This window comes from Notechis scutatus, chromosome 1 (assembly GCF_049901735.1).
Source record: "Notechis scutatus isolate UNSWTSFEM ecotype Mainland chromosome 1, rNotScu1.2, whole genome shotgun sequence".
Classification (NCBI taxonomy): domain Eukaryota; kingdom Metazoa; phylum Chordata; class Lepidosauria; order Squamata; family Elapidae; genus Notechis; species Notechis scutatus.
The window spans coordinates 61224383-61241777 of record NC_142009.1 but is presented as its reverse complement, the minus strand read 5'-3'; the positions used below and the strand labels follow the sequence as shown (position 1 = coordinate 61241777).

General features: G+C 38.4%; 1 long non-coding RNA gene across 1 annotated transcript in view; it reads left to right on the top strand.

The window, feature by feature from the left end:
* LOC148132819 (uncharacterized) overlaps window positions 1-16126 on the top strand; it is a 45906-nt gene extending 29780 nt beyond the window's left edge. The window contains exon 3 of the long non-coding RNA XR_015749538.1: window positions 16084-16126. This is a non-coding gene — a long non-coding RNA (uncharacterized LOC148132819). The remainder of the gene's footprint in view (window positions 1-16083) is intronic.
* The last annotated feature ends 1269 nt before the right edge of the window (window positions 16127-17395 follow it).

Below are 17395 nucleotides of genomic sequence, written 5' to 3'. Positions count from 1 at the left end.
GTAGGCCTTGTGAAACTGCATCCAACTACTCTTCACTGGGCTCTTAGGAAAAGGCAGAGTTTTCCAGCTTAAAACCTAAGCTATACAGTATCTGAATCTTATACATCAAAATTAAAAGAGTCTTGCTCCTCATGTTGCATCTTGATTGGGGGAAATTGTCTAAAAAGTCTTGCAATTACTCAATAACCCAGTAGAGGTCACCGAGTTACAAGTAGAGACTTTACATATAACATGAGGTTATGGGTCAAACTACATATTACATATCATCAGAAAGATTTTTTTAAAAAATAGTGTTATTCTAATTAAAGAAAGAGGAGAAAAAAAGAACTGAGCTGTTTCACAATGAAAAGGGGAAGTAGATAGGAGCCATTTAGTGAGGAAAAATTGCTGAACAAGGGGAGTTGAACTGTCCCTCATGCCACTACTCTTGTGTTTAAACTAAACACAAGTAGATTTTAAAACAGACAAAATTAATATATGTTTATACCTCTACAAACTAGATAATGTCAACATTTTAATTGAGAAAAAATATTACTTGTATACTATTACTTTCCTCCTAAGACCAAAGAAACCAGGATTGTTATTGCTCAATTTACATACATTTTTGTTTAGCTATCCTTACGCACATATTTTTATATCACTTTCTCTGTTATATGCATCTAACACAACTTTTAAAGTCTACAGTTTCTTTAAATGCAATTTATATAATTGTCTTAAATATATGCTGATCTAAAGTTGCAGCAAATTTAACTTCGCTCAACTTGTACTGGTAGTGTTTATTTTGACAGAGAGTGGTAAATTACCAGAAAGAAATATTCCACAATGTGTGACCACCACAAAAATCTAATTCAAGGATTTCTGGAAAGGTGATAAATATGATCAATATTATAACACCTCCATACACATCCGTGGATTGATTAACTTCTGAATGGCATGTATAAATCAGGGTTTTTTCCACATCAAGGAGATCAAGGAAGAAATGGGAACCAAAATTATCATGGTGCCCAAAGACTTCTAAAAATAAAGTTACCATATTTTTGGCTATCTGGTTTAGAGGAAAAAACAATAACAGGAGGACTGAGAGATAGATGTTTCCATCCTCCTCTTTCCATATTAGAATCTAAATTCATCCCATAAAGTTAAATGATGGAAGATTCAGATTCAAGGCATAAAAGAAAGTCTTTCCCTTACAGATAGTTAAAGTGTGGAATTTACCATAATATGCATGATAATTAATTTAAGCAGATTTAGAAGGGAATTGGACAAATTCATAAAGCATATTTCTAACAACAATTACAAATTGTGATGGATAGTGCATATTACCCCCACATTTAGAGGCCACATGCCTCTGAATACCAATAAATAATAAGTCTGCTTATGTTCCTGTGTGCCCTTTAAATTGATTTCTCATTCTGCTGTTGTTTTACGTCTTACTTTGATCTCAAGGTTGAAGACAGAATGTCCAAGAGGATGAAAATATCTGCTTTGCATGCTCTGGTTTATAGCATTCCATTTGTGACCATTCACTTGTATTCTGAACAGCTGCAAAATGTTACAGGAAAATGATGTTGTATATAACTGGCAATGTGTAGGTTAGGAAAAGGAACCCATTGCAGAGGGTTCATCCCATTATATTGATGATAATAAGCTCATTAATCTTGAAAGGTTTAAGCCTGCAGAATACAGCATATGATTTGTTTGAAAAATATTCCAAGATTTCATTATTGGGTTTTTAATTCTGGATTTAAGATAAAAACATCGATGCTGGAGGAAATGAAGAGATGGTGTAGGGCTTCGTTGCAAAAGTTGATCCTTTGATTTATAATACTCTTTTATGTCTAACTGTTGCTATAAAATGTTGCTTATTATAGAACATTGCTTATCAACAACGATACTTTGATTGTAATAGTTTAGTTATAATGTTATACTTGTTAAATATAAGGATTGTATCAGTTCTGCTGTCAACAGAGGCTGAGTTCTCTTTTAAAATCTTCCTAGGTGTTTTGCATAAGTTTCTAAGACTCTTAGTTCTTTTCTGAGCAAAAAGTAAACAGAATGACTAAATGGAGAACAGCTTCTACGTTTTCCTACTTTGAATAAGAACAGGAAATAATAAAATGAACTTACATCTGGAACAGAACACAGTATTAATATACTGCCCGTAATGCAGGCTAACCTGTAGCAAACAAGAAGCAAAAAGCATCACATACTGACATAACTTTATGAGATAATTATCAGAGCTTTACAAGAGCTTTACAAAAGCTCCAGTGCACCAACAGAATTGAATCTGCATATATCCTCTGATGGCTGGCTTTTTATCAGTTTAACTGGTGGATATCTAAAATACTCCAAACAGGCTGCTATGGACTTACAGTTACTAAAAGTTATATGGGGACAATCAGAAATAGCAATAGTGGTTTATTTACTGAATTTGCTTAAGATCCATGAAGTAAGTAGTTTTCGCAGTGTCCCACAATGCTCAGGATAGGTTTCTGAAATTTGTCTTAGGAAATACATATATGATTGATGGCAATTTTATCTATTGTTACCTTACAGTATTTATTCAGTGAAATAGTTATTCCATGCAGAAAGTCTTTTTATGAATGTTCTGGCTCCCTGTAGAAGAAGTGCAATTTAATGTGTGCCTTAGGGAGAAGTACATGCCAGCAAGAACCAGCCTCAAATTATTAGCATAAGAAAAGGCTGTTAAATTCTGGAATTCCTCTGTGATCTTTCAGTGGAAACTTACTGACCCTGGAGGCTTGCTTTGAAAAGCCATTTATGGGAAATGACACACAAGCCTTGATATGTTTAGTGATTTCTCTCTAGGGTTCAGAAATAAAATGTATTATGTAAAGATCTTCAAACAATTATTGTACAGTAATCAAGAGAAGAAAGAACAAAAGCTGCTCCCTGGATTGCTGTCTTAAGGTGAAGTTCTCAAAAGGTTAATAGGTTATTTTAATTATTAAAGAAATCTTTAGATTTATGATAAAACAATTCCCACCAATTTGCATGTTGATCACAAATGTAAAAACAGTCCTCGCTGGCCAGAATCTGTTTATGAAGAGAGCAAATATGATTATTATTGGTAATGGATTTCTACTGCTGGTGATAATAATTGGGCTGGCAGAACAGCTTTTTCTATCTTCTAGAGTCTAGAAGATGTTTTAGTTTTATTTGATTCATTGTAAATAAGATAACAATGCCCTCAAGTCGTATCACCTCATTGTCTGATGATGACATGTACTCCTCCATGCAGTCATCTGACAACAGTTGGGAAGTAGTTTGACATCATCTTCCTCTGGGATGTGGTTTATATCTCTCGTCTAATCTACAGTCCTTGAATTCCCTGGGTGCCTCCCATCCCTTCCCTGTTAACCAGGCCCCATCACTGCTGAACTTCAGAGCCAAAATAAAGTCAGACTGGCACTTAAGACCAGAACTTTAAAATATATTTATTTTGTAACAGAACAAAATGTGCCATATACAAATAAAGAAAAACTTAGCTGTCTAATATGTTGTTCTAAATGGCAATAAACTACAAAGTAAGGCTATTGCATTTATTTATATTTTATTTCAAATACAATGAATTTTATAATATTCATATGTTGATTTATGGTTAATATGGCCTCATGTTGAAATCAGACATATGGGTTTTCCTTTCTTCCACCTTCTAATCTAACTCTCTTCTTATAATATATAATGCTGGTTTTTGATTTACCAGAAATATACCAGTTTTGACAAAATACAGGTGAAACTCAAAAAATTAGAATATCGTGCAAAAGTTCATTTAGTTCAGTAATGCAACTTAAAAGGTGAACCTAATATATGAGATAGACTCATTACATGCAAAGCAAGATAGTTCAAGCCGTGATGTGTCATAATTGTGATGATTATGGCTTACAGATCATGAAAACCCCAAATCCACAATCTCAGAAAATTAGAATATTGTGAAAAGGTTCAATATTCTAGGCTCAAAGTGTCCCACTCTAATCAGCTAATTAAGCCATAACACCTGCAAAAGGTTCCTGAGCCTTTAAATGGTCTCTCAGTCTGGTTCAGTAGGAATCACAATCATGGGAAAGACTGCTGACCTGACAGTTGTACAGAAAACCATCATTGATACTGTTATGACTCCCCTTCAAAATTCAAGCGAGCAAAACAGAAAGCAGCCGTTTCAAAAGTAAATCAAACAGAAAGAAGTCTCACAAGATAACGGCTGTCATAAATTACAATCCACAGCAACAATCTTTGCTCTGCCAAACCAGTCCTGGCAAAAAATCTCAAGCCTCAGAGCTTCTGCTTATAGTCTTCATGCAATAAGTCACTTTGTTCCTGGCAAATTTTACCAGCCCAGCTGTGTCCTTTTATACTCACTTGAACTCATATCAGCCACAGGAGCTGAATCCAAGCCCGGAGCCACAACAGATACCCTCCATAAGGAGGGAGAGCCTCAAAAGGTAATTGCAAAAGAAATTGGATGTTCCCAAAGTGCTGTATCAAAGCACATTAATAAAAAATTATGTGGAAGGAAAAAGTGTAGAAGAAAAAGGTGCACAAGCAGCAGGGATGACTGCAGCCTGGAGAGGATTGTCAGGAACCATTCAAAAGTGTTGGGAACTTTCACAAGGAGTGGACTGAGGCTGGAGTCAGTACATCAAGAGCCACCACTCACAGACGAATCCTGGACATGGGCTTCAAATGTCATATTCCTCTTGTCAAGCTGCTCCTGAACAAGAAACAACGTCAGAAGCATCTTACCTGGGCTAAAGAAAAACAGACCTGGTCTGTTGGTCCAAAGTCCTCTTTTCTGATGAGAGCAACTTTTGCATCTCATTTGGCAACCAAGGACCCGGAGTCTGGAAGAAGAATGGAGAGGCACACACTGCAAGATGCTTGAAATCCAGTGGGTAGTTTCCACAGTCTGTTGATATGGGGAGCCATGTCATCTGCTGGTGTTGGTCCACTGTGCTTCATTAAGTCCAGGGTCAACACAGCCATCTACCAGGAGATTTTGGAGCACTTCATGCTTCCTTCCGCAGACGAGCTTTATGGGGATGCTGACTTCATTTTCCAGCAGGACTTGGCACCTGCCTACACTGCCAAAAGCACCAAAACCTGGTTCAATGACCATGGGATTACTGTGCTTGATTGGCCAGCAAACTTGCCTGACCTGAACCCCATAGAGAATCTAGGGGGCATTGCCAAGAGAAAGATGAGAGACATGAGACCAAACAATGCAGAAGAGCTGAAGGTGGCTATTGAAGCATCCTGATCTTCCATAACAACTCAGCAGTGCCACAGGCTGATAGCTTCCATGCCACGCCGCATTGAGGCAGTAATTGTTGCAAAAGGGGCTCAAACCAAGTACTGAGTACATATGCATGCTTATACTTTTCAGAGGTCCGATATTGTTCTATGTACAATCCTTGTTGTATTGATTGCATGTAATATTCTAATTTTCTGAGATTGTGAATTTGGGGTTTTCATGATCTGTAAGCCATAATCTCAATTATGACAAATCATGGCTTGAACTATCTTGCTTTGCATGTAATGAGTCTATCTCATATATTAGTTTCACCTTTTAAGTTGCATTACTGAAATAAATGAACGTTTGCATGATATTCTAATTTTTCAAGTTTCACCTGTATATCTGTAAAGCTTATGCTACTCCAAAAGAAGTCTATCTATCAATATCATCTATTTATAAGAATGAGCAACCAAAATTATTTTGGAGTAAATGACTGCAATGGATAGGATTGTAGGAAGTTAGCACCCGCCCCTCTCCTAGAAAATTGAAATATCCTAGGAAATATTAAAAAGGCAGAATATTTCCCCTAAAAAGAATAGAAACTCAAGAGCAGAAACACCTCAGAAGCAGAAGCTCACCTCCACCTTTGTTAAAGGGTGGGCCATTAAGGCCTGGGCCAGAATACTTTACATAACAAAGATCTCCAAGAGCCATTTCAGTTCATCATCATCCAGCAAGGCTCAACCAAGCCTGGAACTCAGGACAGCCTACAGAGTTGCCCCTGCATGGCCCCATGGGAGTCTGACAACCAATCATAATACAAGCTCCAATTCAAATCCCAACAAAGGTTATAAAACCCAGGCACTCTTAGCATATCAGGCCTTCTTGATCTTTTCCTTCATCTTGAAGCATGTGATCATTGCTTTGGAGCTCCAAGCCATGTGGCCCTGTCCACTATTAAACCATCTTCCCAAGCAGCCTCCATGTTTCCACTGTCTTTTTCCCCACTTGGAATTGAACCCAGAAGGATAATTCTTTCAACAGGATGATACCTAATTAATAGGATAGTAACTTATTAAACAGAGACACCATGTAAATGGGCACTGGGATTTGAAGTGAGAAAAATGTTTAGGGGATGATTGAAGTTTCTCTTGAGTATGCTAAATCTTAAAGAAACCATCTATATTTATTTTTAGAAATATTACTTTCATCAAAGCAATACTAAATTGTATCATTGACTTACTGACATTTGGCAACATGATTTAATTGCTCCTCTATCATTGTCAAGGAATACCTCAACAGTACCTGATAGTGCCTAGACTATTGTCATGACTTGGACTTGAGTGAGATTTGCACACTGTCAGCTTCACTTTTTCTTCCCATGGCCCATCTGGATCCTCTAGTAGAAAATAGTCAAGATGACTAGAGATATGACTAAGCACAGTGGATGACCAAGACATCTTCTATGTCTTTTTGTGCTTGCAGAGACTGCCTTCTTAACCACTGTACCATCCAAGGCAGAGGTGGTAACAGCAGGTTCTGACCAGTTCTGGAGAACAGGTAGCGGAAATTTTGAGTAGTTCGGAGAACCGGCAAATACCACCTCTGACTGGAGATTTTACAGTATCCTTCCCCTGCCACACCCACCAAGCCATACCCACAGAACCGGTAGTAAAAAAATGTGAATCCCACCACTGATCCAAGGATCTCATCTCCTCAATCTGCTGAAGTCTGTCTTTGTATGGTGGGGTAGACAACTCCCTATCACACCAAGGATTAAAACCCCATTGATTATCTTTACCAGGTTTAGCTGACTTGATGAAGCCATTGGCGAGGTTGTGGCCACTGTTGCATGCAAGTAGCCGCAAGGAGCCACAGGTGAGACTTGAGTGCCAAGGGGGGACCACAGGTGGGAAAACTGCCCTTTAAAAGATGGGATATCCCCCCCCCCCCCCGTGGTATCACCCAACCTTGATAACTCATAAACCCCAGCAGCATTCCATACTTTGGAAAGCAAGAGTAGAAAATGAAGAGCTAATTTCATGTAGTCTGAAGATTGCCCAGACCTGATGTAATAATAATAATAATTCTTACAGTTTTATTGGAGGTTGATGTGCTACAAAGCACATTGTAAGCTTCCAGCCTCAGTTTATGTGGGCATCTAGAATCTGAGAAAATAAACATTGCAACCCAGTGCTACCTGTGAGAAAGTACCTGTGATGACCCAGGTGTGACACAAAGGCAACACAGTCACATAAGTAAGAAAAGTTCCTTTAATACCTTCAACTTTGCCCCCAATGTCCAGTTACCTTCAGCTGGAGAAAAAAACTCTCCCAAGAACAGTCTTTAAGTGGAGGAAATTCAGTCCAAAAACAAAGTACATATAAACTGTAAATAAAAATCCACACAAACCATGCTGCAGCAATTAACTGGACAGGGCAGGATAAGGAATTGCAGACTTCAAAGGCCAAGAAAACACACACAGTTGGGAAGACACCAGGAACCCAGATAAGCCTCAACAAAACAAGATAATACATGATTTGTTTCCAACAAGTTGCTGTGCATAAACTCCCTTTTTAAACACTCTGTTTCCAGCTGCAGCTAATGAAGGGAATCAGGACCCTTTCCTCCCCGTAAGCCATGAAACTCATCTTGCTCCCTTCTCTGTTCCTCCCTGCATACCCTAGGATGAAGAGGAGGTGGGCCTGGATCATCCTCTGAATTTCCTCTGCCTTGCTCTACCTCTCCCCTTTTCTGCCCAGCTGGACTGTGCCCTTCCCCAGTTTCTTCCATAGCCAACGGAGCCACACTCCCACTCCCTGTCAGCTGCTCGGCCTCCCCCTTAGAATCAGATTCCGACAGGGGCATGACAGTACCCATTAGATCAGGGGAGAAAAAGATGAAAATGAAAGGCTCTAATAAATGAGTGTATTCTGATTGTTGATATTCCCCTATAATTAATTTGTGAACATGGAACCCTCTGAAGCAAATGTTTTATCCATTGGCCCATAAAAAACTGACAGGTCCTAAGTTATATTGAGCTACTAGGGTAGAACCCCAAAGTCAAATAATGTAGCTCACCTCACAGGGTGATTTGTAAGGTCACATCCACTAGGTTAAGCTCCTTGCAGAAAAGGTGGTGTGTGCTTCGGTCTCTCCGTATGCAGACATATAATAAACCGATTGAAGTTGACTTCTGTGCTTGCTTCAAGAATTTTTTTGGATTGAGCCACTGTCACAAGAATTCCTGCCTGGAAAAATCTGTGATTGTCTTTAAGGGTGATATATAGATAAATAGGGCCAAATGTTCTCATTCACGGGTGTTTTGAAGTCAGTAAAATGTATCCAAGTTCCCTGTCCAAACAGCCAGAATTTCTTTCTGATTTGATTCCCAGATTTTCATAAATGATGTTGGTATTTTGATCCACTGAAGAGGAAAGGGATTGCTAGACCATATGAACCAAACAAAAGAATTTTTATTTTGTCTAACTAGATATACTCACATGAATTCCTCCCTCCCACTTTCACAGACCCAACGGTGTCAGCTTGGGAGCATCGAATCTCAATACGGCTTCCAAAGCTGACAGTGTTAAGTAAGTTTTGCCCCATTTTATGACTTGTCATCTTTGTCAAATGAGTCACTGCAGTTGTTAAATTAGTAAAATGGTTGTTAAGTGAATTCAACTTTCCCATTGACTTTGCTTGTCCGAAGGTCACAAAAGTTGATCGCATGACCCCAGGACATTGCAACCATCAAAAATACGAACCACTCCTCAAGCATCTGAATGTAAGTCATGTGACCATGAGGATGGTGCAACGGTCATAAGTGTGAAAACAATGGTCATAAGTCTTTTTTCCCCCAGCGCCATTGTTACTTTGAACGAACACGAAATGAACTGTTGCAAATCGAGGACTATCTGTTGTTAAGCTCTGAGTAGTGAAGGGCGGGGAGTTTGTTTCTCAGCTTGTATGGCAAACTCTGGATGGGGGTCCCTGCCATTTTTTTCATTGGGATGGCTTTTTTTTTTTTTTTGAAAAGCGTAACTTTCTTTGGCACTTTTGGGCGTTCACTTACCTTCTTGGTCTTGTTCTTTGTTTTCCTTCCCAAGGTCACTGCCTCCTTTAGTTACACAAACGATCCTATGCCCTGGCAGTTCAGTTTCTTTTCTTTTGTGGAACTGCTGCTGATTGGGAGCCAAGACCTTATTTGTACAAGTGACTGGCTTAGTTTTCTGTTTTCCATTTCAGCGCTAAGCGATGACAGGAATGAACTGCTGCATCAGGAATGATAGTGCACCATGCATGGGAATTAGCAGCCTCGCTCTGGAGGTAAACTCCATTTGCCCCGATGCTTCAGTTTGGGGAAGGGGGTGAAACTTAGCTGAAAGTATTCCAATGTGGAAACTGGAAAGAGATAATGACAGGCAGGAAACTGCTGGCTATGAATAATTATCAAATGTAATTCACAAAACTTCCAGGAAGATTGCTTGCCACAGCAGGAAATAAGGATAGAAACTTCTCTGCTGGATTCCAATTTATGCTTTTGAAAAGTGCATGCCTGGATAAACATAAGATAGGAGGATGCTAGTGAGACTCCCATCCTATTCAGTCCTTTTTGTTTGCTTATGATGAAGACATTAGCTGGCCCTGGTTCAAATGTCCATGGCTCCTCTTAGATTTGATTGGAGTGTATTGGAGGAGTGTATTGGGGGAGGAAACTGTACAGTATTTGCAAAGTCTTTCCTGTATTGGAGGAAGCTGTACAGTATTTGTAAAGTCTTAGTTTTATTAATTGTATCAGAAATATCAACTCATTTTTAACCCAAATTCTGCAAAGGAGAATTATTATTTCCAAGGGCAAAATGTTGTCTCTTCTATTTCACATATCTAGCAAGACTACAGGTTGATGGTGGATGAATACAATGTGGTCACAAGCTTGTAGTTCTTCCAGAAGCTGTAGCTGATTCAGTTACATGTGTTTCTCCATCAGTGTGTGTTATATCTCTGTTCTGCAAGTTGCAATGGTTGCCAGGGTGCTTCTGGTTCAAGGCGTTAATGATTACTATAAATAATAATAACCTTGCATAATATGGGGTCGGGCGGGGAGTTATTTGCAAGGCCACGTCTCCCTAATGGTGGCTACCAGCCAGTAGTGGGATTCAATTTTTTTTTACTACCGGTTCTGTGGGCGTGGCTTGGTGGGCGTGGCAGGGGAAAGTTACTGTAAAATCTCCAGTCAGGGGTAGTATTTGCTGGTTCTCCAAACTACTCAAAATTTCTGCTACCGGTTCTCCAGAACTGGTCAGAACCTGCTGAATACCATCACTGCTACCAGCCCATTAGCTCCAGCAAAAGAGACATGCTGTGGGTCTCATTGATTAAAACAGGGTGGTTCAAGTTTTGTTACTTTATGAGCTGTGGACTTCAATGCCCAGAATTCTCCAGTTCTGGGGAAATCTGGAAGTTGAAACCCACAAGTCTTAAAGTTGCCAAGGTTGGACAACCCTTGATTAAAATATCCTATCTGGCAGTACCCAGAAAAAGAGCCTTTTCTTTCATAGTGCCTGCCCTGTAGAATATTGTGCCCTGGAGATTAGATTGGCTCCCAATCATGTTGGACTTTCATCAGGACTTAGAAACATGGCTATGTTCCCAGACATGAGGGTCAGAATCTCAGCTAGAGCTCATTGTACTAAGAGTTGCTGGTTGTTTATCTTGGCTGCCAGCTCTGTGTTTGTTTTGATGTTGATTTGTTGTTTTTAATAATTGTTAGTTGTCCAGGGTCATCTTGTTACGATGGGCAGCCATATACATTGAATAAAATAATTAATAAAAATATTAACAAAATAATAAAACAGAGGGCGGGGGGAGATTGAGCTGGCAGAAAAGTGTGATATAAATGTAGCATGAAATCAATATTTGGAAGAGGGCCCTTGATCTTTCTTATAAATTAATGTCTCTTTCCCTGATATGGGCAGTGTAGGTCTTGCTCTGATACCCGAGGATGACTACAAAGAAAAGTGTTTGGATAACTGAGTGAGAGAAGGGACAGCATAGAATGCAGTTGTTCTGCTTCTGTGTTCCTACAGAAGTTACATCACCATCCTTTCTTATAAGAGAACAGAATAGACACATAAAAGGAAATATATGCCTACCCATGTTACATCTTGTGAGGTTCCTAGATGATAATTGCCTATTTTATATTTCAATAGCTAAAAATGAAGGCATGCACATTATCTTCCCATAATAAGATCAGTGGTTATGGTATGAGTAAAAGATTGCACAGCTGAAACTGAGAATCTAGTTCCTCAAAGTGGCTTGTGCAATGCGGTTTTTTCTTTGCTTGCAACAGAAAGAAGCTGTTGAAAGCCTCTCCTTAGCAATAGACATATAAGCAACCTCTATCACTAACTGTACACTGCAAACAAGATTCATCTGCATGTTCACTGACCGTTTGTTGAACCTATGCACACACAGATCCCTCAGCTCACCACAGAGGCAGCTCCTACTCATCTTTTGCTTTACATCAGAAATGGTGCTTTTAGTTTCAATTGAACCAGATGTATGGAGCAGTGAATCATCCTAACGTAAGTTGAGAAACAGGGCTTGCTATGACACTAAGCTACTGTGGGCTGACCCCTCTGGTCTGGTTGATCATCAGGGATTGTTAGGGATGTTCACATTTTGGCAACAGGAAAATTCACTATTCCTTGGCCTTGCCAAATGACAATAACAGCAGAAGAGGAGGAAAGAAGGAAGAAAGATGGAGATTTCTAGGATTCAGAAGACCCATTTTCCCATATAGAGTAGTTGAAGAGAAAAAGGCAAAAGTAGTAGAACAGCCCACACCTCCATTGTAAGGTCAAAACAGCTCTACCACAGGGGTGCTGGCTACCAGGTCTCAAGGAGCTGCTGCCTAAACCTCCTGCATTTTAGGCATTGCAGCACCAAAGCCAAGGGGGAAGGTTCAGTGGTTTTCTGATAGGGTCTAGTACAGAGATCTCCAAGCATAGCTGGCTGGAGAATTCTGGGTGTTGAAGTCCTCAAGTCTTAAAGTTGCCAAGTTTGGGGAACCCTGGTCTACTACAACTCACCACGGCCAACATGCCACAGGACAAGAGTTACACTAATATTGAAGAAACAGTGGGATAGAATCATTAAAGAAAGGATGTCAACGAAGGGAGAAAATGAAATGTGAACAACAAAAATTAAAATGATTTTAAATAATTAAATTAAATAGTTGAATTGTCCCACGGCTAGTCAGCCATGGTGAGTTGTCCCATTCTGCTTCTGATAGACCACTGCACATGTGTCTCAAATGCCTTCTGCCCTCACTGGGTACATTAGCCCCTTTCCATGGCTTTAGGAGTGCTGTCTTCTGAGTGCAGGAGATCTGTGGTTGTCTGCAACTGGCACCAAAGGAACTATTTCCCCACCCTGTCTCTTTCTTCCATTGGGATCTCAGTGCAGGCAGAACCGTATCCTGTTTTCATTGCTAAGGCAGAACAGAGGTTTTGAAATGCAGTCAACCTTGTTTTAAGCTGCTGTGTATTTGTGATAGCTCCTGCACAGCATTTACAATTCTTGCAGCATTGTGATTTTTTTTTGTCATTTTCCAGCAAAAAGACATCCATTCGATAAACTGGATTCGTACTTATAACATGTTGTTCACTTCATAAAGACAGTCACATGACTTGAGGTGTGACCACAACAATGTATGATTAAAATTCTGGGCTCAATTTTGATTGTTAGTCAAGGATACCTGCACAATTCACTTTCTCTTCTTCACTTTGTCAATCTCAATCGAATTTCAAGCACTTTGTTGAGCTGTAACATTGCTTAATGTTTCTAAGTAAAGCTTTTTTTTCTTTTTTTCTTGTTTTGTAATTTTGGACACTAGTGACTATTCTATTTCTGTGATCCTTTTTCTGACCAAGGTTGTCTGCTTGGTGAGCTATTCTTGGTACCAACTGCTATGGGAACAGCTGACAATCAGAGCAGTAGCTGGCTGCTTCTCACCATAGGATGGAAGCATTGCTAGTGCTTTCTCCTGTGATGAGATGGCTTAATGCAAAGGTCTTCAAACTTGGCAAGTTTAAGACTTGTGGACTTCAACTCCCAGAATTCCTGAGCTAATATGACTGGAGGAGGAATTCTTTGAGTTGAAGTCCACAAGTCTTAAAGCTGTCAAGTTTGAAGACCCCTGGCTTAATGGAAGAGAAAGATTTCCCCACTCATTGATACTTCTATACGCAGTGAAACATAACTGAAGTAGCAGCAGAAGTGATCAGCTATATGTTTCTAGAAGAGTAAATCAAGGGAGTTATCATTCTTTCTGATTCACAGTGATAACATGCTGTAAATCATCACGAGAGGCAGAAGGCTTGGAACTTATTTACCGGACTGAATGCTGGCAGTGACAGGGATAGTGCCAGTGGCATAGAAAGATTCTTCTGCATTGTGTCATCGTTAAGATTTACTCTCGTAAATAAATTTCAAATCTGCCTTCCATGATGATTCATCACAAACTACCTGTGGTAATATTTCTATTATGTTTCAGGAGGAGCACCTGTGTCCTTGATTTACACTTTAGGAAGACTCACTTGTGCTATAATATTAAACAAATGTATCTTTGTATGCATTTACAAAAGGTGAAAATGCAATCAATGGCAATCCCTCTTAGCAAAATGGGCCAGGGAGGAGAACAAAAGCCAATTTTTGAAAGGATTGTGTGGTCAAATTTCAGAACTATAGATCTTAATTTGATTCTGGATCTGTTTTAATCTTCTTGGGGTGGGAAAAGGGGCAGAAATAAATATTGTACATCTACACTGGCTGAAATTCTGCACAAACATAGACTGCAAATAAGTTAATTGCACACACTTTAGGCAAATAATTTTGTGTAAATAATCATAAATAAATGAAATGTAACTGACTGTCCTTGAGTTCAGTTTAAAAAAATAGGTTATCTTTCTCCTGTGAATAACCATATCTGATCTGCGAAAATTCAGACAACTGCAATATAACAGCAAAGAGTGGCTATCCAGATTTCTGCATCATCAACAACAACAACAACAGCAACAACAACAACAATAATAATGACAAAAAAGTCTGGATAGTGGATGTGGCAGAGTCTGGAGACAGCAGAAGAGAAGAGAAAGAATTGGAGAAGATAACAAAATACAAAAACCTACAAATAGAAATAGAATGACTGTGGTAAAGGCAAGCAAGAGTAGTACCTATAGTAATAAGCACCTTGGGCACAATCCCAGAACAACTGGAGCACCACTTGAACATCATTGACATTGACAAATTCACCACCAGTCAATTGCAGAAGGCAGCTTTACTTGGAACAGTTTCCATCCTGCAATAATATCTGCCTATCCCAGGTCTTTGGTAAAGACTCGATAGGTAGACAAAATTGCTAAACCCAGTATGAACATCTGGCTGACTGTGCGATGATCAATAATAATGATGACGACGATGATGATGATGATGCAGTGAGATTGAAAACAGAGTAACAAAAGGAAACAATTGAACATCGAGTTTCTAACTGGAAAAAGAAGCATATGCACAGTCAGTACCTTAAGGACATTGAAGGAATGGTAGATAAAAAGATGGTTGAGATCAGCTGAAGAAAGAAACCGAAGGCTTAATTTTGGCTGCCCAAGAACAAACCCTATAGACCAATTCCATGAAAGCAAAAATTCAACATGTCAGTAACAACAGCAACGAGAAAGATGAAACAGTGGATCACCTTACCAGTGGCTGCAGCAAAATCTCAGAAACTGATTATCTACAATGTCATGATCAAGTTGCCAAAATCATATATGGAAGCTTTGCTAGAAGTTTGGGTTTGAATTGCAGCAAAAATTACTGGGAACACCAAAATGACCAAGTTCTTGAAAATGAACAGGTCAAGATCTTGTGGGACTTTCTAATCCAGACAGACAGATATCTGGCCCACAACACACCTGGCATCGCTATTGTGGAAAAGAAAAATGGTTCGTTGATATTGCAATACCAGATGATACACAAATTAAAAAGAAACAACTAGGAAAAAATAACGAAATACCGCAATCTGCAAATTGAAATTGAGTGATTGTGGAGTCAAAAACCAATGGTAATAGGAGCCCTTGGAGCAATACCTAGAGGGCTGCCTAGATACATGGAAATTTTGAACTTATCGGACCTGAATATTCTGACTTTGCAAAAAACCATCTTACTCAGAACTGCCTATATTCTCCTATGTTACCTTAACACCTCTTAGGTCTTTGGTTAGGACTTGAACTGCTAATTTTTTTCCAGTTTCAGACTGTGAATCGAATTGAAGATTAAATCTCAAATAATAATTTATTAAATGTATCTATATATGTCACCCACTTCCCTGTAATAATGGTACCTTCTCTACGTATGCAGCTTATTTAAATAACTGTGTTTAAGGTATTGTTGCTTTATCGTGACTATTCAGGATAAAATTTTTATCTCAAGGAAAACAATACTACCGAATATTTTATTTTTGTCATTTTTTTCTTTCTGAGCCTTGTCGAGTTTAACTCCTGCTTAACTCCAACTCCCAGGACTTTTAAAACTCTTTGGTTGATTGTATAATTTTCCTTCTTACTGTGGCCTTTACAAGATTTCTATTCTCTTAAACTTCCCTGACAAGATTAGCTGAACTGCAGCTAATGCTTTCACTGATTGCAGTCAGTCAGGTGTTTAGATTGGATTTGGCATTTTTATCTACCTATCCACTTGAAGCTGTTTTTTTACAGACTCATGAGTTAACAATGAGATTAACATAACAATATTATTATGTTTCATTGCAGAGTCAGCCAGATGTTCAGACTGGATTTGGCATTTTTATCTACCTATCAAATCCTTCCCAAGAACCTGGGATAGGCAGACATTGTATCACTAAAATGTACATCACTACTTGTTCCAAGTAAAGTTACCAATTGAAATTCCCTGATGGTGATTTTGTCAATATTATTTTATTATTATTAATGCTATTAATAAAATTACTTTATCAAGCCATATGCTTTCTTTATGATTTATATATTCTGTGGTTACAATGTAATAGTTTGTGTGAATCCAGCCAGTTGTACTTTCTAAAAAACACCATTAAATAAACCTGCCCTTCATAATTGAAGACAGTCCAACTACAAAAATACAACATTGCAATGCTTTCAATCAGAAATAAGTTGATAAGAGTACAAATAAGTTAATAGGTTGATGATAGTATAAATTAGAAGAGAACTCTGGCTAAGTGTCAAATCTAAATGCAATATGTAGCTGTAAATGTTTCATTTATGAGCCTACATTTATCATTTTGGTCAAATTATTTATTTTCTAGAATGGAAAATGGAGCAAAAGTAATGAGTCAGGGTAGAATCTGGGTTAATGTAAAGAGTATGCAGAATAGAATCTTGAAAGTCAAAAACATCATTATGTATAATTTTTTCCATGACACGTATCTGTCACACTACTCTCTTTCATAGTAATCAATGTAAAATGCAAAAAGGAGTAATAATCCAAAACTACAAGAGAACAGATTGGAAAAAGAAAAGGAGTAAGTAACTAGAAGAAATTAAAGGTGTGAAATAAAAAAGGGAAGAGCAGTTAAAGAGTTTGCTCTATTTTTTCACATATCTTTCATATATTCATTTATATTTGCTTCTTTCGTGTCTATACATTTCTTTCTACATTCCCTTTTGATCTTTGACCTTCTCACCTCTCCTTTTTTGAAGATTTCATTAGCTTATCCAACCACAACTTTCTTGGTTTTTCCCATTCATCCACCATCATGTTTGTTTTGCAATTCAATCCTTTAATTTTCTACTGTATACAATCAAATTAAATTTAGAAGAACAAAATGTAAATTAAGTATTCATAAAATATTTATCAATAGTTCCTACATGCTAACCTCATGTCATCTATGGAACTATAGTACTATAGTAATCCTAAACAGGTTAAACACAGACATGGTAATATGATTCACACTTTTCAATAAGCAATAGCTGGTTGGGTAAGCCACAACTGGATAGTTTCAATTGACACACTAGCCTTTAAATCATGACTGGCTCTATATATTGTGTGATATCAAAACAAAATTCAATATTATTTATTGTAGCTTGTATT